Here is a 23,844-nt window from a genome sequence, read left to right as displayed (position 1 = left end):
TCCTCCCTCGAACGCTTCGACCACCAGTCTCGATTCGCTGAATATTATCGTTCGCTTGTCGTGAGCACTGCCAGGGCTATGGCCACTTGCTCCGGCACGTCAGGGTCACGTGTGAGTACCATGGCGGCCTGTAGTGGCCGCTGCGAGGACCAGACCACTGCCGCAGCGAGGGAACAGAGGGCAACTACCGATAAAATTCAGCGCTTAGGCTGTGAGGCACAGCAGTGTCAGAATATTCACCAAATATAGCTTCCACTTCCTCAAAAGAGGCGCGATGGTGGAGGCAGTCATTTTCACCATGAATTTGTGATCATCACAAAGAAGATTCCCATATGGCAAGCATGCGATATTTGGTATAGGAAACTGCAAGATATTGTTGTCTTGATCATCTAACATTTTCAGTATTTAAGTGTCCGGAACGGCAATATCGTCCCCACGCGTTCTTTCAGATGTAATTGGAAATATTTTGTCTTACAAATAATTTTACAGCGAAAAGAGGCATGCGCTCAATATTCACGTTGCCTTGTACGTTCATTCACTCCTTCTGTGTGCTGTGCTACGCTAGCGGTGACATTTGTCGCGATGAACGAGAAACAATGATTATAACTATCATATTTACCACAAATTGTTATCGCAGGTAACGCGATTCCCGCACCAGCAGAAAAAGAAAAGTTCGGCGGAATGGGAGAGCCGGCTCACCAGCTGCGAGCCAGGGGTCCAAAGGGCCCTCATAGCACATGCAAGCGAGGTGGCCGGACTCTGTGGTGCCCTGGATTAGGGGCCTACCCAAGGCTGAAGAGGACCCAAAGTTTTCAAGAATGAAGACTTAGCCCTCAACCGGCTAATATCTTAAAGAACCAATAAAGTTTTGCATCGCATCAAATTCCATTTCTCAAATTACCCCGACTGGGGCCTCAAACTATGCCATCTAAGGTAGAGCGCGTCAACCACTGCCCTACTAATTAGTGACAATCATTATAATACACAAAGATTCAGAGATAAGTGGCAGCTGTGCGTGCGTTTCGGAGGCCAGATCAACTGCAGTATTGGTGAAGAAGGATTTGTTTGCATTAGGTTGCATCGCATGTAAATTGTTCTTCACATGATAGCGCTGTGTTGGTGTGACGCCACTGGGACGCCACGCTGGCCTACGTGGCATTCGCGTATAACTTGTCCCGACATGACACCACAGGATATTCCCCCTATTATCTGTTGCATGCTGGCGACCCCATATTGCCGATTGACACCATACCATCTTCTGTGCCATTAGTTGCCACTGAGAACGCACGTACTCAGTGGCAACGCCCTATGAAGGTCTACGTAAAGTTAATGACATCAATTACGAGATCGTGACGTTAGACTTTCATGCTACCTCAAGTCCGCCGCCTATAGACATCGTGCACGTTTCGCAGCTGATGCCATACAACGCTCGCAGTTCTTAGCCTACCAGGGGCCGAGACGGCGCTTCTGCACCCGGGGGTCCTCTTAAGGATGGATAAAAAAGAGAGAGGAAGAAGATCATGAGACGCTGGTAGCCGCGCGTTATGGCTAGTCCGCCATCTTAACCCTGTTTACTCTACTACTATGTACATCGAAAATACTGTCTGTCTGTACTGCCAACATCCCCGTAACAATATACTACAAGAAAAATGACCGTAACTTTAAAAAACGCGCACATACTAATTTCGCGCTTTCTTTCAGAAGTGGATAATTTGAGTAATGGGCACAAGGTATTTTCCGTGGTTGAAGGGGTCTTCAGTATGCACCTATATGCCTATGAGTTTGTGGAGAGCTGTAACCTTATAATCACAATTATCATCCCTTTTCTGCTTTGTGGCTGTGTACTTATCACCAAAATTCATGAATGGTAGATATAAAGTATATATTTCTTGCAAAAAAGGATACAGTGGTAGAAAGAAACATGTGGAGCGTGCTGCTATTACATAACATTCAAATCTCATTGCGCACACTGATCTCTAGTACACTAATATGATCACGATATAGCTATGAATTCCTTTTTAACTGCGACACTCCAATTAGGTTCTGCGTGAACTGCTTTCTTCACCAGATTTCACGATATAAGATATTTCACTAAATGCTTTATCTCTTCCTAAAGTGTAAAAAAAAGCCATTCAATAAGCGAATTCGCGGCACAGGACTCATACAAAGGGTGTAAAATATAATATCACTCGAGGAAAACATTTTCATAAATGTTAATGCAAATTTGCATTTATATAAATATTCAACGAAGAAAAGTCATGCAATGCGGATCACTGTGGAATAGCCGAAGAAGCACTCACAAAAAAGCAAGCTCCGAAACATTATAAAATGGAGAAAGTTGGAACTTCGCCGATATATTTTACATCTTCGACCAAGAACGAAATGATTGTATCTTCATCGCGATCATGCCTTCTTATTTTATAGCAGGTCAGCGATGGATTATACGTAAAAGCCGCCTCTCCTGCCCGAGGGAAGGCGTAGTCCTGATAATATTCACCTCTACCTTCGGAATCCATGATGACTTACAACTCGACGACTCGTTTGTCACTAAAAATAACGGAACGGTAGCACCCTTTGTTTCTTTATTTAGCACAAACAGCCTAACTTCCTTGCTAAACCACTGAGTGCTAATTGTAAATGAAGATACAATGGCAATTTTTTGAACAAACAGTCTTCGCCGAAAGTTTTTATGCAAAAGGCCACCAATGCTATAGGCGTGAAGGTGAGTGCCGCTACCGCATCATACTTGTGGGCCACAATTTTCTTGCCACATCATGTCATGCCGTTGCAGAAGCTTTCGAAAGCGTTTCGTTCGTGAACACCAAGCAAATAATGAGCAGATACGGTAACGACCGATTAAATTCAGCGCTTAGGCTGGGAGGTGCCGCGGTGTTAGTATAGTTAGTGAAGGGTTCTAGTACTTCTTCGAGAAGGGCGTGAAGGTCGAAACGACTCTGTCGCGTTGACTTGGTAATAACTTCAAAAGAGATCTCCATTTGCAAGGCTGCTACCATTCGGCATAAAAGCCTAGAAAACATTTATCATCTAACACTTTCAATATTTAGGCGTGTGGAATGGCAACACCGCCTCAACGCGTTGTTTCAGATGTAATTGCAAGAAGGTTGTCTTCCGAATAATTTTACTGTGACAGTACGTATCTCTTCGCAACTGAGCTTGCCTCGTCCATCTGTCCATTCCATCGGTCTATACTTATATGCTAACGATGATACTTGTCGTCAACGAAGATTAGAATTAAATGTAACTTTCGTCATTTACACATTTCAACAAATCGCCAGTGCCGTAAATGCCCCCGCGGGGAAATCAAGATGCTTTCCACAAACGCCTCTGCTGGGATCTCAAGCTGCATGAGTTAAACCCTCTTAATTTCAAGCCTAGAGCAGTAATATCGTAACTACCACGCAACACTGAATTATTGACAGGCATTAAAGTTTACGCAGACTCTGTGAACTGTGGCAGCTGACACGCCTTTCGGAGGCCAGAACGAGCCTTTTAGTGGCGAAGGAGCACTTGCTTGAGTTATGTGGCGTCGCATATAAATTGTTCTTGACATGTTGTCGCCGTGTCAGCATGTAATTGACCGTGTTCTTGCTTGTGAGGACAGTGGCGCCAGCACAAACGAGGTGTGCGAGGTCGTGATGATGGTAACCCACAATCATTCACGTACCTAAATAGTGGATGCACCAATAATACAGCGTTTAATGTCAATGTCAACAGCAGCTACCAAGCGAACTCAAAGCATTTTTCCTCAGCAGCTCGCAATATTCAAATCCCACAAGTTCCTCATATTGTAGTATTGCAGATTTTTAGAGAAAACAAAACTACACACGTGCTGCGGGTAGAACTGCATTTTCCCCCCTGAAAAATTGAGTAACAATAGAAGTTCTTGCCTCACATTTTGTTAGCTCCATAGCAGAAATATGTAATATAGTCATAGAGCATAAAAGCGGATGTAGCCTTTAGGCTAAGAACTGCGTCTTTGGCAGTGGCGTATTTATGTGTACAAAACAAACTACAAATAGACCAAACAAACAAACAGAACAAACAAATAGACCAAACTTCAAGGGAATCTCAAACGACTTAATTCAAGTTGGTTGGTTGAGCATGTACTTTAGCGTAGAACAATGAAATGCGACTGCTTTACGCAAAACGAACCAACATACGTCGAACTAGGCAAGATTATCTGAATCAAATATTCTATTGGGCACAGGGTGGTGGCATCAGAGCCATTGGCAAGCTGAGGCTCAGAGAGATGACTCATGGTGTAAGAGCCATACAAGAGGTACAATTTACAGCTCGAAGCTACCGACCAACTTGATGGCTTTATGGCCGCTGCTCCTCGCTCTCCAGCCCGACGCTGACTGCACAGAGCACGGCGCATGGGCCAGACCCAGATAGGGATGGTGGAAGTATTAGTGGTGCGGCCATGCAGCATCTATTTCCATAATTCAAATAGCGATAATTAGAACAACACAAGAAAACCATAAGGTATTTGTGAAACACTTACTAACATATATTTCATAAACCTAAGCACATTCTCGGATTAAAGCTCAATCCCTTAGACTGGGAACATCGGAGAGCAGTTAGCTTTGCCGATGCGCGTAATTGGAAATACACAACATCAATTATTATCTGATGCAAAAAAAGGAAGTTGCTTACGTCACAAAGGAGAAGTCAGCAATTATTTACCTTAGCGAAATTATCCGTATGTGTACTATCACAGAAACGTATTAGTTCCTGAAAAAGTGAAATTGGTGTTTCTTTTTTTCGTTCTCTTCATTTATTATTCGCCACACCCTTACTTTCTTTAAAGCACATTATAACTTCTGTCTCCATATCCCGTTCGCCGTAGGTGTTCAAGGCAGAATTTGCAAGGAGAAGCATGGGACGGACAATAGGATGTTGCTCGTAACGACGGCAGAAGACTGCCGTCTCAGTAAATGGGTTCGGAGCCGCAGGAATTGATGATGCGATCGCTGCTTTGTTATTTTTCTTTCGGATTGTTTGCGCACTCTAGGTGTTTCACTTTCCACCTGCTATTGTTACTGCTCTTGACGCGAGTGCATTATTGAGTTCTGATGTATTGAATGGCTGTCCAATTGACGTCACATTCTCTGCCCAACTTGTTATTCTTACAAGAAGTTCAACGGGCAAATTCCAAATACCGACGTATCGTCTAGATCTGCGGCTGCCAGTAACTTCCTTTGGGTTTGGCGTAGTAATGTGTACGAAGTACTATGCATGAACGCTTTTCCCAAAAGTAGCTGCTATATTACATATAAAAACGAGCATAAAGTAAAAAAATGTACGAATACTTCTGTCGTGATTCTGTACAATATGTAGAGGCAAATTTAAATGCAACGTTTGCATTGTTGCCTGCGTTATTTCTATCAAGCAAAGAGTATGTAAGCTTCCCGAAACATTTACCCTAATGTGCATGGTTATCATACGTTCTCTCCTACATGGCTGCGGTCTCATCGACGTAAAGCATGGCAAATGCCACACGAACAATACATTTTCTCATAGGGAATAACTTGAGGTATTGATAAATATGTGTCGAACGATACTTATATGTCACCTTCGACCACATTGCGGTCGCTTGATTTCTGTTACAATATTATGATAATGAATTATGTTCGCAATGTATTCTTTTATGATATTAATATGAATACTTGCTGCATTAACTGCTATTTCCGGATATTGCGCGATTCAGAAGGTGTACCGTAATGCATTATATTATCCTAATCGGAGGCGAAATGTGAGATTTCAGTGAATTCGCCACATAGGATTTACCACGGAGGTGTACGACATAATAGCACTTGAGGAAAGCGTATTCAGAAATATATATATATATATTATATATATATATATATATATATATATATATATATATATATATATATATATATATATATATCATCAGCCTGGTTACGCCCACTACAGGGCAAAGGCCTCTCCCATACTTCTCCAAGAACCCCACTCATGCACTAATTGTGGCCATGCCATGCCTGCAAATTCCATAATCTCATCCGCCCATCTAACTTTCTGCCGCCCCCTGCTACGCTTCCCTTCCCTTGCGATCCAGTCCGTCACCCTTAATGACCATCGGTTATCTTCCCTCCTCATTACATTTCCTGCCCATGCCCTTTTCTTTTTCTTGATTTCAACTAAGATGTCATTAACTCGCGTTTGTTCCCTCACCCAATCTGCTCTTTTCTTATTCCTTAACGTTACACCTATAATTCTTCTTTCCATAGCTCGTTGCGTCGTCCTCAATTTGAGTAGAACCCTTTTTGTAAGCCTCCAGGTTTCTGCCCCGTAGGTGAGTACTGGTAAGACACAGCTATTATATACTTTTCTCTTGAGGGATAATGGCAACCTGCTGTTCATGATCTGAGAATGCCTGCCAAACGCACCCCAGCCCATTCTTATTCTTCTGATTATTTCCGTCTCATGATCCGGATCCGCCGCCACTACCTGCCCTAGGTAGATGTATTCCCTTACGACTTCCAGTGCCTCGCTGCCTATTGTAAATTGCTGTTCTCTTCCGAGACTGTTAAGCATTACTTTAGTTTTCTGCAGATTAATTTTTAGACCCACTCTTCTGCTTTGCCTCTCCAGGTCAGTGAGCATGCATTGCAATTCGTCCCATGAGTTACTAAGCAAGGCAATATCATCAGCGAATCGCAAGTTACTAAGGTATTCTCCATTACCTTTTATCCACAATTCTTCCCAATTCGTCTCTGGGAAGAATTGGGGATAAAAGTTAATGGTTAATGGTAAAAGCAGCGGGGGCGTATAGGTAGAACACCCGCCTCGCGTGCAAGAGGTCCGCGGTACGAATCCCGCTGCCGGCAATTTTCCACAGGATTAAAAAAAATCCGCGTGTTGATAAAATTGCACAAAAAGGCCCGGAGTGTGGCCTGATCCCGGTGACCAGAACCGGTAACGCACTCCCTCACCAGAGCAGGATTGGCCACCCTGGTGCAGTACTTGGCCACAACCTCCTATATGAACACAGCAATATATATATATATATATATATATATATATATATATATATATATATATATATATATATATATATATATTTATTGTCTGTCACTCATGTTATTCGGACTTAGGTGATTCTAGCATAATATGCAACACATCACCTTATGCTCTCTCACTTCCTCTTAAAAGGGCTTCGGGAAAAAAAAGTTTTGGCTCGCGGTCCTCAACATTTTCGTATTGAAATAAAGTGAATTGAAATGAATTTAAAAAGTATAGCGGAACTACCGTATCATATTTGTAAGGCGCTATTTTCATTCCTCATCATGGTGCGTCGTTGAAGAAGTAGTCCTAAGCTTTGTATTCATAAACACCACGGAGGAAGTCAGCAAAGAGGGATTGGGTTGGAGAAATTATAATAAAGGTCCTGCAGGACGCACGTCACCGCGCAGTGGGCGTCTTCCACGCCGGGACCAAGAGGGAGCACCTGTCGGCTGCGGCGCGAGCCTGCTGCACGGATCATTGCTCGTCTTGTAGGAGGGCGCTTCGTAGGCTCTTCTCCCACTTTCCCGTAGTAGAGTCGGGTAGAGCGTTTCTATACTCCCAGAGCACGTGTGCGACTGTCGCCGTGACTTCACACGAGGGGCCCTCATCGTCGGGGTAGATGTCCGGGTAGATTATGTGTAACGTGGTTGTGTTGGGATAGGGACGTGTTTGTAACAAGCGTAGCGTTAGCGACTGCGTCCTGTTAAGTTTTGGATGCTGTGGCGGAGAGAGACGTCGTCCCAAGTAAAAGTGTTTAGCGATCTCATTGTACTTTGCTGTGGCGTCCCTGTTCGACTACAAATCATCTAAAAGCGCTTCCCAGTGGGTGACGGCGCGGTTGTTAAGCGCGCGCGTAGTGGCGTGGGCTGTCTCGTTGAGGATGGGCGGGACGCCTGGGATCCGATCCAGGTGGTAGGGAAAGCAGATGACACTGTGGTGATTGAGGGTGCTCGGATAAGTGCCGCGGAGGAAGCGTAACGCCAGATTTGACACGACTCCTCCCTCGAACGCTTCGACCACCAGTCTCGATTCGCTGAATATTATCGTTCGCTTGTCGTGAGCACTGCCAGGGCTATGGCCACTTGCTCCGGCACGTCAGGGTCACGTGTGAGTACCATGGCGGCCTGTAGTGGCCGCTGCGAGGACCAGACCACTGCCGCAGCGAGGGAACAGAGGGCAACTACCGATAAAATTCAGCGCTTAGGCTGTGAGGCACAGCAGTGTCAGAATATTCACCAAATATAGCTTCCACTTCCTCAAAAGAGGCGCGATGGTGGAGGCAGTCATTTTCACCATGAATTTGTGATCATCACAAAGAAGATTCCCATATGGCAAGCATGCGATATTTGGTATAGGAAACTGCAAGATATTGTTGTCTTGATCATCTAACATTTTCAGTATTTAAGTGTCCGGAACGGCAATATCGTCCCCACGCGTTCTTTCAGATGTAATTGGAAATATTTTGTCTTACAAATAATTTTACAGCGAAAAGAGGCATGCGCTCAATATTCACGTTGCCTTGTACGTTCATTCACTCCTTCTGTGTGCTGTGCTACGCTAGCGGTGACATTTGTCGCGATGAACGAGAAACAATGATTATAACTATCATATTTACCACAAATTGTTATCGCAGGTAACGCGATTCCCGCACCAGCAGAAAAAGAAAAGTTCGGCGGAATGGGAGAGCCGGCTCACCAGCTGCGAGCCAGGGGTCCAAAGGGCCCTCATAGCACATGCAAGCGAGGTGGCCGGACTCTGTGGTGCCCTGGATTAGGGGCCTACCCAAGGCTGAAGAGGACCCAAAGTTTTCAAGAATGAAGACTTAGCCCTCAACCGGCTAATATCTTAAAGAACCAATAAAGTTTTGCATCGCATCAAATTCCATTTCTCAAATTACCCCGACTGGGGCCTCAAACTATGCCATCTAAGGTAGAGCGCGTCAACCACTGCCCTACTAATTAGTGACAATCATTATAATACACAAAGATTCAGAGATAAGTGGCAGCTGTGCGTGCGTTTCGGAGGCCAGATCAACTGCAGTATTGGTGAAGAAGGATTTGTTTGCATTAGGTTGCATCGCATGTAAATTGTTCTTCACATGATAGCGCTGTGTTGGTGCGACGCCACTGGGACGCCACGCTGGCCTACGTGGCATTCGCGTATAACTTGTCCCGACATGACACCACAGGATATTCCCCCTATTATCTGTTGCATGCTGGCGACCCCATATTGCCGATTGACACCATACCATCTTCTGTGCCATTAGTTGCCACTGAGAACGCACGTACTCAGTGGCAACGCCCTATGAAGGTCTACGTAAAGTTAATGACATCAATTACGAGATCGTGACGTTAGACTTTCATGCTACCTCAAGTCCGCCGCCTATAGACATCGTGCACGTTTCGCAGCTGATGCCATACAACGCTCGCAGTTCTTAGCCTACCAGGGGCCGAGACGGCGCTTCTGCACCCGGGGGTCCTCTTAAGGATGGATAAAAAAGAGAGAGGAAGAAGATCATGAGACGCTGGTAGCCGCGCGTTATGGCTAGTCCGCCATCTTAACCCTGTTTACTCTACTACTATGTACATCGAAAATACTGTCTGTCTGTACTGCCAACATCCCCGTAACAATATACTACAAGAAAAATGACCGTAACTTTAAAAAACGCGCACATACTAATTTCGCGCTTTCTTTCAGAAGTGGATAATTTGAGTAATGGGCACAAGGTATTTTCCGTGGTTGAAGGGGTCTTCAGTATGCACCTATATGCCTATGAGTTTGTGGAGAGCTGTAACCTTATAATCACAATTATCATCCCTTTTCTGCTTTGTGGCTGTGTACTTATCACCAAAATTCATGAATGGTAGATATAAAGTATATATTTCTTGCAAAAAAGGATACAGTGGTAGAAAGAAACATGTGGAGCGTGCTGCTATTACATAACATTCAAATCTCATTGCACACACTGATCTCTAGTACACTAATATGATCACGATATAGCTATGAATTCCTTTTTAACTGCGACACTCCAATTAGGTTCTGCGTGAACTGCTTTCTTCACCAGATTTCACGATATAAGATATTTCACTAAATGCTTTATCTCTTCCTAAAGTGTAAAAAAAAGCCATTCAATAAGCGAATTCGCGGCACAGGACTCATACAAAGGGTGTAAAATATAATATCACTCGAGGAAAACATTTTCATAAATGTTAATGCAAATTTGCATTTATATAAATATTCAACGAAGAAAAGTCATGCAATGCGGATCACTGTGGAATAGCCGAAGAAGCACTCACAAAAAAGCAAGCTCCGAAACATTATAAAATGGAGAAAGTTGGAACTTCGCCGATATATTTTACATCTTCGACCAAGAACGAAATGATTGTATCTTCATCGCGATCATGCCTTCTTATTTTATAGCAGTTCAGCGATGGATTATACGTAAAAGCCGCCTCTCCTGCCCGAGGGAAGGCGTAGTCCTGATAATATTCACCTCTACCTTCGGAATCCATGATGACTTACAACTCGACGACTCGTTTGTCACTAAAAATAACGGAACGGTAGCACCCTTTGTTTCTTTATTTAGCACAAACAGCCTAACTTCCTTGCTAAACCACTGAGTGCTAATTGTAAATGAAGATACAATGGCAATTTTTTGAACAAACAGTCTTCGCCGAAAGTTTTTATGCAAAAGGCCACCAATGCTATAGGCGTGAAGGTGAGTGCCGCTACCGCATCATACTTGTGGGCCACAATTTTCTTGCCACATCATGTCATGCCGTTGCAGAAGCTTTCGAAAGCGTCTCGTTCGTGAACACCAAGCAAATAATGAGCAGATACGGTAACGACCGATTAAATTCAGCGCTTAGGCTGGGAGGTGCCGCGGTGTTAGTATAGTTAGTGAAGGGTTCTAGTACTTCTTCGAGAAGGGCGTGAAGGTCGAAACGACTCTGTCGCGTTGACTTGGTAATAACTTCAAAAGAGATCTCCATTTGCAAGGCTGCTACCATTCGGCATAAAAGCCTAGAAAACATTTATCATCTAACACTTTCAATATTTAGGCGTGTGGAATGGCAACACCGCCTCAACGCGTTGTTTCAGATGTAATTGCAAGAAGGTTGTCTTCCGAATAATTTTACTGTGACAGTACGTATCTCTTCGCAACTGAGCTTGCCTCGTCCATCTGTCCATTCCATCGGTCTATACTTATATGCTAACGATGATACTTGTCGTCAACGAAGATTAGAATTAAATGTAACTTTCGTCATTTACACATTTCAACAAATCGCCAGTGCCGTAAATGCCCCCGCGGGGAAATCAAGATGCTTTCCACAAACGCCTCTGCTGGGATCTCAAGCTGCATGAGTTAAACCCTCTTAATTTCAAGCCTAGAGCAGTAATATCGTAACTACCACGCAACACTGAATTATTGACAGGCATTAAAGTTTACGCAGACTCTGTGAACTGTGGCAGCTGACACGCCTTTCGGAGGCCAGAACGAGCCTTTTAGTGGCGAAGGAGCACTTGCTTGAGTTATGTGGCGTCGCATATAAATTGTTCTTGACATGTTGTCGCCGTGTCAGCATGTAATTGACCGTGTTCTTGCTTGTGAGGACAGTGGCGCCAGCACAAACGAGGTGTGCGAGGTCGTGATGATGGTAACCCACAATCATTCACGTACCTAAATAGTGGATGCACCAATAATACAGCGTTTAATGTCAATGTCAACAGCAGCTACCAAGCGAACTCAAAGCATTTTTCCTCAGCAGCTCGCAATATTCAAATCCCACAAGTTCCTCATATTGTAGTATTGCAGATTTTTAGAGAAAACAAAACTACACACGTGCTGCGGGTAGAACTGCATTTTCCCCCCTGAAAAATTGAGTAACAATAGAAGTTCTTGCCTCACATTTTGTTAGCTCCATAGCAGAAATATGTAATATAGTCATAGAGCATAAAAGCGGATGTAGCCTTTAGGCTAAGAACTGCGTCTTTGGCAGTGGCGTATTTATGTGTACAAAACAAACTACAAATAGACCAAACAAACAAACAGAACAAACAAATAGACCAAACTTCAAGGGAATCTCAAACGACTTAATTCAAGTTGGTTGGTTGAGCATGTACTTTAGCGTAGAACAATGAAATGCGACTGCTTTACGCAAAACGAACCAACATACGTCGAACTAGGCAAGATTATCTGAATCAAATATTCTATTGGGCACAGGGTGGTGGCATCAGAGCCATTGGCAAGCTGAGGCTCAGAGAGATGACTCATGGTGTAAGAGCCATACAAGAGGTACAATTTACAGCTCGAAGCTACCGACCAACTTGATGGCTTTATGGCCGCTGCTCCTCGCTCTCCAGCCCGACGCTGACTGCACAGAGCACGGCGCATGGGCCAGACCCAGATAGGGATGGTGGAAGTATTAGTGGTGCGGCCATGCAGCATCTATTTCCATAATTCAAATAGCGATAATTAGAACAACACAAGAAAACCATAAGGTATTTGTGAAACACTTACTAACATATATTTCATAAACCTAAGCACATTCTCGGATTAAAGCTCAATCCCTTAGACTGGGAACATCGGAGAGCAGTTAGCTTTGCCGATGCGCGTAATTGGAAATACACAACATGAATTATTATCTGATGCAAAAAAAGGAAGTTGCTTACGTCACAAAGGAGCAGTCAGCAATTATTTACCTTAGCGAAATTATCCGTATGTGTACTATCACAGAAACGTATTAGTTCCTGAAAAAGTGAAATTGGTGTTTCTTTTTTTCGTTCTCTTCATTTATTATTCGCCACACCCTTACTTTCTTTAAAGCACATTATAACTTCTGTCTCCATATCCCGTTCGCCGTAGGTGTTCAAGGCAGAATTTGCAAGGAGAAGCATGGGACGGACAATAGGATGTTGCTCGTAACGACGGCAGAAGACTGCCGTCTCAGTAAATGGGTTCGGAGCCGCAGGAATTGATGATGCGATCGCTGCTTTGTTATTTTTCTTTCGGATTGTTTGCGCACTCTAGGTGTTTCACTTTCCACCTGCTATTGTTACTGCTCTTGACGCGAGTGCATTATTGAGTTCTGATGTATTGAATGGCTGTCCAATTTACGTCACATTCTCTGCCCAACTTGTTATTCTTACAAGAAGTTCAACGGGCAAATTCCAAATACCGACGTATCGTCTAGATCTGCGGCTGCCAGTAACTTCCTTTGGGTTTGGCGTAGTAATGTGTACGAAGTACTATGCATGAACGCTTTTCCCAAAAGTAGCTGCTATATTACATATAAAAACGAGCATAAAGTAAAAAAATGTACGAATACTTCTGTCGTGATTCTGTACAATATGTAGAGGCAAATTTAAATGCAACGTTTGCATTGTTGCCTGCGTTATTTCTATCAAGCAAAGAGTATGTAAGCTTCCCGAAACATTTACCCTAATGTGCATGGTTATCATACGTTCTCTCCTACATGGCTGCGGTCTCATCGACGTAAAGCATGGCAAATGCCACACGAACAATACATTTTCTCATAGGGAATAACTTGAGTTATTGATAAATATGTGTCGAACGATACTTATATGTCACCTTCGACCACATTGCGGTCGCTTGATTTCTGTTACAATATTATGATAATGAATTATGTTCGCAATGTATTCTTTTATGATAATAATATGAATACTTGCTGCATTAACTGCTATTTCCGGATATTGCGCGATTCAGAAGGTGTACCGTAATGCATTATATTATCCTAATCGGAGGCGAAATGTGAGATTTCAGTGAATTCGCCACATAGGATTTACCACGGAGGTGTACGACATAATAGCACTTGAGGAAAGCGTATTCAGAAATATATATATATATTATATATATATATATATATATATATATATATATATATATATATATATATATATATATATATATATATATATCATCAGCCTGGTTACGCCCACTACAGGGCAAAGGCCTCTCCCATACTTCTCCAAGAACCCCACTCATGCACTAATTGTGGCCATGCCATGCCTGCAAATTCCATAATCTCATCCGCCCATCTAACTTTCTGCCGCCCCCTGCTACGCTTCCCTTCCCTTGCGATCCAGTCCGTCACCCTTAATGACCATCGGTTATCTTCCCTCCTCATTACATTTCCTGCCCATGCCCATTTCTTTTTCTTGATTTCAACTAAGATGTCATTAACTCGCGTTTGTTCCCTCACCCAATCTGCTCTTTTCTTATTCCTTAACGTTACACCTATAATTCTTCTTTCCATAGCTCGTTGTGTCGTCCTCAATTTGAGTAGAACCCTTTTTGTAAGCCTCCAGGTTTCTGCCCCGTAGGTGAGTACTGGTAAGACACAGCTATTATATACTTTTCTCTTGAGGGATAATGGCAACCTGCTGTTCATGATCTGAAAATGCCTGCCAAACGCACCCCAGCCCATTCTTATTCTTCTGATTATTTCCGTCTCATGATCCGGATCCGCCGTCACTACCTGCCCTAGGTAGATGTATTCCCTTACGACTTCCAGTGCCTCGCTGCCTATTGTAAATTGCTGTTCTCTTCCGAGACTGTTCAGCATTACTTTAGTTTTCTGCAGATTAATTTTTAGACCCACTCTTCTGCTTTGCCTCTCCAGGTCAGTGAGCATGCATTGCAATTCGTCCCCTGAGTTACTAAGCAAGGCAATATCATCAGCGAATCGCAAGTTACTAAGGTATTCTCCATTACCTTTTATCCACAATTCTTCCCAATTCGTCTCTGGGAAGAATTGGGGATAAAAGTTAATGGTTAATGATAAAAGCAGCGGGGGCGTAGAGGCAGAACACCCGCCTCGCGTGCAAGAGGTCCGTGGTTCGAATCCCGCTGCCGGCAATTTTCCACAGGATTAAAAAAAATCCGCGTGTTGATAAAATTGCTCAAAAAGGCCCGGAGTGTGGCCTGATCCTGGTGACCAGAACCGGTAACGCACTCCCTCTCCAGAGCAGGATTGGCCACCCTGGTGCAGTACTTGGCCACAACCTCCTATATGAACACAACAATATATATATATATATATATATATATATATATATATATATATATATATATATATATATATATATATATATATAATTATTGTCTGTCACTCATGTTATTCGGACTTACGTGATTCTAGCATAATATGCAACACATCACCTTATGCCCTCTCACTTCCTCTTAAAAGGGCTGCGGGAAAAAAAACTGACTCGCGGTCCTCAACATTTTCGTATTGAAATAAAGTGAATTGGAATGAATTTAAAAAGTATAGCGGAACTACCGTATCATATTTGTAAGGCGCTATTTTCATTCCTCATCACGGTGCGTCGTTGAAGAAGTAGTCCTAAGCTTTGTATTCATAAACACCACGGAGGAAGTCAGCAAAGAGGGATTGGGTTGGTCAAATTATAATAAAGGTCCTGCAGGACGCACGTCACCACGCAGTGGGCGTCTTCCACGCCGGGACCAAGAGGGAGCACCTGTCGGCTGCGGCGCGAGCCTGCTGCACGGATCATTGCTCGTCTTGTAGGAGGGCGCTTCACAGGCTCTTCTCCCACTTTCCCGTAGTAGAGTCGGGTAGAGCGTTTCTATACTCCCAGAGCACGTGTGCGACTGTCGCCGTGACTTCACACGAGGGGCCCTCATCGTCGGGGTAGATGTCCGGGTAGATTATGTGTAACGTGGTTGTGTTGGGATAGGGACGTGTTTGTAACAAGCGTAGCGTTAGCGACTGCGTCCTGTTAAGTTTTGGGTGCTGTGGCGAAGAGAGACGTCGTCCCAAGTAAAAGTGTTTAGCGATCTCATTGTACTTTGCTGTGGCGTCCCTGTTCGACTACAAATCATCTAAAAGCGCTTCCCAGTGGGTGACGGCGCGGTTGTTAAGCGCGCGCGTAGTGGCGTGGGCTGTCTCGTTGAGGATGGGCGGGACGCCTGGGATCCGATCCAGGTGGTAGGGAAAGCAGATGACACTGTGGTGATTGAGGGTGCTCGGATAAGTGCCGCGGAGGAAGCGTAACGCCAGATTTGACACGACTCCTCCCTCGAACGCTTCGACCACCAGTCTCGATTCGCTGAATATTATCGTTCGCTTGTCGTGAGCACTGCCAGGGCTATGGCCACTTGCTCCGGCACGTCAGGGTCACGTGTGAGTACCATGGCGGCCTGTAGTGGCCGCTGCGAGGACCAGACCACTGCCGCAGCGAGGGAACAGAGGGCAACTACCGATAAAATTCAGCGCTTAGGCTGTGAGGCACAGCAGTGTCAGAATATTCACCAAATATAGCTTCCACTTCCTCAAAAGAGGCGCGATGGTGGAGGGAGTCATTTTCACCATGAATTTGTGATCATCACAAAGAAGATTCCCATATGGCAAGCATGCGATATTTGGTATAGGAAACTGCAAGATATTGTTGTCTTGATCATCTAACATTTTCAGTATTTAAGCGTCCGGAACGGCAATATCGTCCCCACGCGTTCTTTCAGATGTAATTGGAAATATTTTGTCTTACAAATAATTTTACAGCGAAAAGAGGCATGCGCTCAATATTCACGTTGCCTTCTACGTCGATTCACTCCTTCTGTGTGTTGTGCTACGCTGGCGGTGACATTTGTCGCGATGAACGAGAAACAATGAAAATAACTATTATATTTACCACAACTTGTTATCGCAGATAACGCGATTCCCGTACCAGGCAAAAAAAGAAAAGTTCCTCAAATTGCCCCGGCTGGGGCCTCAAACTATGCCACCTAAAGAGAGTGCGTCAACCACTGCGCTACTAATTAGTGACATTCATTATATTACACAAAGACTCGGAGAAAGTGACAGCTGCGCATGCATTCCGGAGGCCAGATCAACTGCAGTATTGGTGAACAAGAATTTGTTTGCATTAGGTTGCATCGCATACAAATTTTTCTTCATATGATGGCGCTGTGTTGCTGTGTTTTAGCATTGTCATGCTTATAAGAACATCCTCACCGGAAGAAAGCTGGCGTGCGGGCTAATAATGATGTCAACCCTCAAACATGCCCCACATAAAGAAGGGGGTGCGAGGATAAAAAAAAAAGCTTTCGAAAATAAACAAAGTATAGAGCATAGACCACGCCACTGGCAACAGTAAAAACGCCGAAAAATGCCCACACTTCTAACACAGTAGCTCACAGTATTCGGAGCCCGCAAGTTCCCCATATAGCAACATTTTGCATATATAGAGAAAATGAAGCGAATCTCACAAGTAACATTGCCTTTTTTTTCACTAAAATATCGACTGTAGAATAATTTCTGGGCTGAGATTTGATTAGCCCCAGTGCAGAAACATTGCAACGTGTCATCAAGTCTAAAACACATGCAGATTTTAACAGAAAAACTGCCTCTTTACCTGTGACGTATATAGTTAGAAAGACTGTACAGCAACAAGGTCTAACGCACAGAGTTTGAAAGTAATGTCACATATTCTTACCCAGGTCGATATTTGTTTCGATATTAGCATGCAGTAGGATAAAGGACAACAAAGTTTTATGGTCCGCCCGCTTCAATGTAACCACATCAGCATCAGCATCATACTGCCACCTGAAAGTGTGGATACTCGGGCGCAACGGGAATGGGCTACGTGCTCTTGGCTTGGGGTTAGCGGTGCACATGAATGTGTTGTGTGCTTAATGAAAAGGTACGGAGAACAGAGTGAGCGCTAACTTCCAACTAATAGTTTATTTCGTGACTCAGAAGGCTACTTATACACTCAACGAACCATGTGACATGAAGAGTATATTGGTGTGTGCTTGAGTGTTGACGAACACAAAAAAACGAAATTGGACTGTTTACGCAAAAAACGAACAAACACCAAAGAACCCTACACTATGTGAGTAAATTATATTTAAATAGTGAAAATGAGAACCACTTCATATATTAGCATAAGACTTTTAAAAAGTGCCCGCAAGCATAGCGTTCCCTAAGCCTATAAATTTTCTCAGAATAAAATTCAATCTCATTGATAGAAGGTTTCGGAGAGTGGTAAAGTCTGTCCATGTGCCTAATGTGAATTACATGACATGCATTACAATGACATGCTAAAAAGAAGTGGCTAACGCCCCAAAGTGCAAGTAACGTATACACAAGCTCATCCACACTATCATGGATGCACTGGCTCTTCACGATATTACTTTGTGATTAGGTAAAATTGGTTTTTTTATTCACATTCTGAATTTGTTGTTCGCGGGTTTTACAGCCATAGTTTACTATTTTGAAAGTGTATTATATCCACTGTTTTCATCTTCTGTTTACTGTAGAAATTTAACGCAATAACTGCAGGGAGAAGCATGGAACAGAAGCTAAGGTGTTGGTCTTAACGATGGCAGAAGGCTTGTGTCTCAGTAAATATGTTCGGCGCCGAAGGATTCGCTGGGGTCTGATCGCTTCGTTACGTTTTATGTTTGGTTTGTCTGCCTGCTTTATGCGTTTCGTATTCTAGAACCTAATATTCATGTTCTTGAGACAAGTTTAATGATGTAGTTCACATGTTTTGAAAGCCTTTTCCAATTGACGTCACATTCTGTGCAATGTTTCTTACTCTTCTAACATGTTCAACGAGCAATATAATATACGAAAGTATCATCTACATCTAAATCGTTCAATACCAGCCGTCGGTGTTGACGTTGTAAAGTGCGCCAGAAACCTTAACAGAAAGCCTTCTCTGAAGCAGTTGCTATATTGTAATTAACGAGCATAAAGTCAACCAAAGTGCAAACTCTTCTGTCGCTATTGTTTTCGGGAGCTGGCAACCTGAAAGATCTGCAGATATCAATTTCAATGTGTTGCAAGTGCCTTAGCTGCAAGCAATATATCTGTAAGTTTGCCGCGACCTTTAGCCTTAACTTCAGAGTTACCACCCTGTCGCTCCTATATGGCCGCGGACCCACCGAGAAAAGGCATGACTACTGCCATCTTGTACTTAAGTTCTGATGGTGTCTTAAACCGTAATCTTGAATCTTGACATTAAAAATTGTACCCTTTCCGAGGATATCCCCAATTATTTCCTTTTAAGATAATCCCAATCGACAGCTCATCATGTGACTGCAATCTTAAATTATTCCTTGGACTCTGGTGATGTACTAAATTATTCTAAAACGGCCCAAATCCTGCCTTTATATATGTCAGGTGATAAAGAACTTCATTCAAACTTCCACAAACATTTATTAGAATTCTTTAAGTGCAATGATATCTAACACCTTCCTAGCATGGTTTCCGTCGTGGTTGTAGCACTATAACACAACTGGTCAATTTTGTTCAAGATAGCGCTTCTAACATAGACCCAGGTTTTCTAGACAGTGTCGTTGATGAGAAAACAACAACCGGTTATTGTCAATGTGTTTTTAGATAAAAGGATTGACAAATGTAACTTGACGACAGAAATGGTGATTGCTAGAGGAAGGTGGATAAACAAAAAATACATAAGTAAATCCAGGCCATGGCGTTCTGTGCAGGTTGCATGATAAAGAGGGAGTGATCTTAACAGATCCAATAATGCTCAAAAACATTTGCTGGCTGCACTGAATATAAAGGGTATTGAAAGCTAACCATGCATTTTAATTAAAAACCTAAGCTAACTTGGGAAATGTGTTTTTGCAGCGCTACGTAATAAACTTCGGCTGATGCTAACATGCTGATGTAATAGTCATGAAGAATGTTTGCCTTGTAGCAGGAATTTTCTTTACTTGACACTTCTGTAGTGTTTGTTTTCCAAAGCGTGGCGTCAAATTTTTCGCGTGCGGTAGCTCAACTCCTCACAAAAACGTGAACACCCTGTTTGACGCAGCTGACTTCGCATAAAAGCAGCGAAGCTGTTTGCTCATGGGAGAAACAAACGACCCTCTTTATTCTGCTATCGGCGGCGTCTCAGGGTTGTTCGTCTTTCGATCAATACTCCTGCTTTTGAAGGTGAAGTCAGCGTAATCATTAATCAATGTGTACGTCAACGTCTGAGATGACAGGCGCTTAGGTCAAATATGCATTTTCCTAATTATATTACTTCGTGAAGATTGTTTCTGTGAAAGCGCATGAACAACGTGTGCAGGCATTTTTACCGCAATCAGTACAATCTTTTCACTCAATTTAGTGAAAATTTGCCTTTGATTATCCCATATATTGGAAGCAGGAAGGCTCATTGTGTAAAAGTGTTGTGAGTTAGTACACAACTGTATCTATATGCGTAGTATACAAACGCCCCTATACCGTTTCGCATGAAAAAATCCCTTGTATTACATAACACAAAAGATATTTTAGCAATTACATAAACCAGAGTGAACTGCCAAGTTTCACACACCCAGATGATCAAACTTCAGTTGAGAACTGACACTGTGAACATTTCTACTATGTGAGATAGAATACGAACGCTCTATTTACCTGCTCCTCAACAGACAACCATTTTTTCCTCTTTCTACCACTTTGGATGTGTACGAAACATTGCAGATGGCGGACACTTTTCGTAACAACAGCCAAGCTACCTGGTACGCAGGCAGAAAGAAAGGAATACTGCGTCGGCGGTAGACTTAGAGAGAGCTTAATGGGCGAACTTGTGCCCTAAATCAAGCGAAAAACGCGGTGACGGCGAAAGCAGCAAGCGCATTTGGGGCGTTCGTCGGACTCAGCCAGCGCAAGCGATGGTCCCATATTTATACGTTTCGCGTCCATGATAGAAACGTGTCAAGCGACGCCGCTTGCGTTGCAACGACACCGGTGGCGTCGCAGCGATGCGAGCTGCGTAGCTCCTATCGCTACTAGCCGAAATAAACGCACGTGGCATAACCCCCCCCCCCCCCCCCCAATGAAAAACCAGCGCCCCCAGCGCCCCGATGCTAAATAAAACAAGAAACTTGTAAGCATGCAATCAACCATGGAAAACGAAAAAAATGTCTGTTAGTAGGCTAACGCTCAAAAACTTTTTGAGGCGCGCGACGTGCACCATCTCAGGTTGCGCGCGACGTCGCTGCGACTGTGTCACTGCATCGGGCACAACCTCGTAGACCAGCGGTCCAAGTTGTCGATTTATCTTGTAAAGCCCGAAGTAACGGCGCAGATTGAATGAATTGAATTTATTGATAGGAAAGACAGAGAGGTCGACCTGAGCTAGTGCGCTCTAGTCTGCTACTCTGCACTGGGGAAGGGGGAAGGGGATTGAAAGTATTGGAATGGATGATGATGATAAGAGAAGTGGTGAGTGCTTATGTACATGAGACAGTTGCCTCGCTAGAGCCGCTCGTCGAGCTTGGTGTCCAAAGCTTCTCACTAAGCCCATTGCAACGAATCGGTGTCCACACAATAACGCGATCACCAAGTGCGTACTCTTGGTCTCGTCGTCGTAGGTTGTAGAGTCGGGCGTTGACGTTTTGCTGCTCTTTATACGCGTTCGGGCTAGCTGACGAGCTTCCTCCGCGCGTTGAAGTAAGCCGGCAAAGTCTGCGTGGATGTTGTCGTCTTCACCGTAAGGCAACATCGCATCAAGCATCCTTGCTACTTGGCGACCGAAGACAAGCTCGAATGGCATCATCTGCGTTGTCTCCTGTGGCGCGGTGTTGTAGGCGAACGTCACGTACGGAAGGACTTCGTGCGAAGTCTTGTGCCCGACGTCGACATACATGGCAAGCATGTCGGCGAGGGTTCTATTTAAGCGCTCCGTAAGGCCGTTAGTCTGCGGGTGGTACGCTGTAGTGTGCCGATGGCTCTTGTGGCTCAAGTGCGGAATCTGTTGCGTAAGTTCAACTGTGAATGCCGTACCTCTGTCCGTAATAAGAACCTGTGGTGCACCATGACGGAGAGCGATGTTCTTTATCAAGAATCTGGCGACCTCGATTGCATTTCCCGATGCTAACGCCGTTGTCTTGGCATAGCGCGTCAGGTAGTCCGTTGCTACCACTATCCACCTGTTCCCGCAAGTAGACGCCGGGAAGGGGCCAAGCAGATCCATGCCTACCTGCTGGAACGGTTTCCATGGTGACTCGATTTGTTGCAGGAGCTCGGCTGGCCTTGTAGGCGGTGTTTTTGAACGTTGGCAATCTCGGCAGGTTTTCAAATAGCGTGCGAAGTCTGCGTTCCGGCCCGGCCAGTAGTACGTTTCTTGAATTCTTCTGAGAGTTCGAGTGAATACCAGATGCCCTGAGGTCGGCTCATCGTGAGACGCTTCTAAAATCTCTTGCATTAGCTTGACTGGCTCGGCCAGTAGATATGCCGCTTTGTACGGCGTGAAGTTCTTTTTTACAAGCACGTTGTGCGCAGGCATGGCGATGAAATTGCGCGTCTGAATGCTTTTGGCACTGAATCGGTCTTCCCTTCGAGATATTGATTTGCACAGCCTAGATCAGGATCAGCGCGTTTGTCTTGTGTGAAGGTGTTAGAGCTTATGGGCCCAAGGCAGGCATTGTCGTCATCGTCGCAGGACGGGGCGGATGCAACAGGGGCTCACGAAAGGCAGTCGGCATCTTTGTGTTTTCGGCCTGACTTACACACGGCGGCGACGTCGAACACCTGTAGTCGGAGGCTCCAACGAGCAAGGCGACCTGACGGGTCTTTCAGGTCAGCGAGCCAGCACAGAGTGTGGTGGTCACTGACGACCTTAAAGTGCTTTCCGTAAAGATACGGCCGAAATTTTGTGACACTGAGTGAAAACTGAGCGGTCGTCGATCTGGGGTTCTCCATATGTCAGTCTTCCTCGTGGTGGTTTGCCGGAACGTGTTTGAGCGGACGGCCTGCAGCGGGAGAGGCGGTGGCGGGTGCCTTGGCTGCGTTTAGGTAGCGCGTACGTTTCCCGTCGCCAGCTGGTTGGCCTCGCTTGGCTTTGCAGAGCGGTGGCGTACATTGAAACGCGTGGCTTCTGGAAAGGTGGCGACAGGGTTGGTGCCGTTTTACCAGGATCGAGTGTGCCAAGCGCTTGCAGTTCCTCGTCCCTTAAGACGTCGGCGAGCGAGGATATTTGTGGTTGCGCACCCAGTAGCAACTTGCGCAGCTCGTTGCGCACGATGGCATGATTGGTATCTCGAAGGGCCACTGCGAACGCACTTCGGGAGTCGTCGCAGTCTCACGCAGGAGCGCGTAAGTTGCGGTAGTATTGCTTTGCGCTAAGCTCGAGCGTCTTCTCGATAGTGGCCGCTTCGCTAATCCATTCGGCGACGGTAGTCGGCGGGTTGCGAATGAGAGCGACAAAAATTTGCTCCTTAGCGGCCCTCATAAGGTACTGACGTTTCTTGTCTTCCGTCATGTTGCGTCCGCGTGGCGGAAGAGCTTTTGCATTTCTTCCGCAAAGGTGGTTATGGACTCGTTTGGATGCCGCTGGCGAGATTGAGGCAAGGCCTCAGCTCATTCTTTGCGAAGAATACTTGCGAACGTTGCAGATAGGTGCCTCTTAAAAGCTCCTCCAGATCGAGATCCCGGTCACGCTCCCAGTCCGTCAAGCGGGTCACGTGGGCCGACAAGGTCAAGGGAGCGACGTAGCCTTCTGGGAAGAAGTACGAATCAAGCGAAGACATGGCAGGTGAGCCACAGCCAGAGCATAGGATCGATCACCGTATTCAAGTGCTCGAAGCGGAAAATAGGGAACTTAGACGCGAGCTCGCAGAGCCTCAACTCAGCTCAGCTTAGCAACAGTAACCCAGGCCCGTTAGCCGGGCAGTCGTAACACAAGGAAGTCAACCCGGAAGGTTTTAGCGACACAGAGGAGGAAGAAGAGGGCGACATAACCGAGGTCAACGAGACCCCGTCCGCCGCCTCGGCTTCGACTGTCAAA

This window comes from Dermacentor variabilis, chromosome 7, assembly GCF_050947875.1.
Source record: "Dermacentor variabilis isolate Ectoservices chromosome 7, ASM5094787v1, whole genome shotgun sequence".
Classification (NCBI taxonomy): domain Eukaryota; kingdom Metazoa; phylum Arthropoda; class Arachnida; order Ixodida; family Ixodidae; genus Dermacentor; species Dermacentor variabilis.
The sequence above is the reverse complement of the archived record's forward strand: the minus strand, read 5'-3'. Positions refer to the sequence as shown.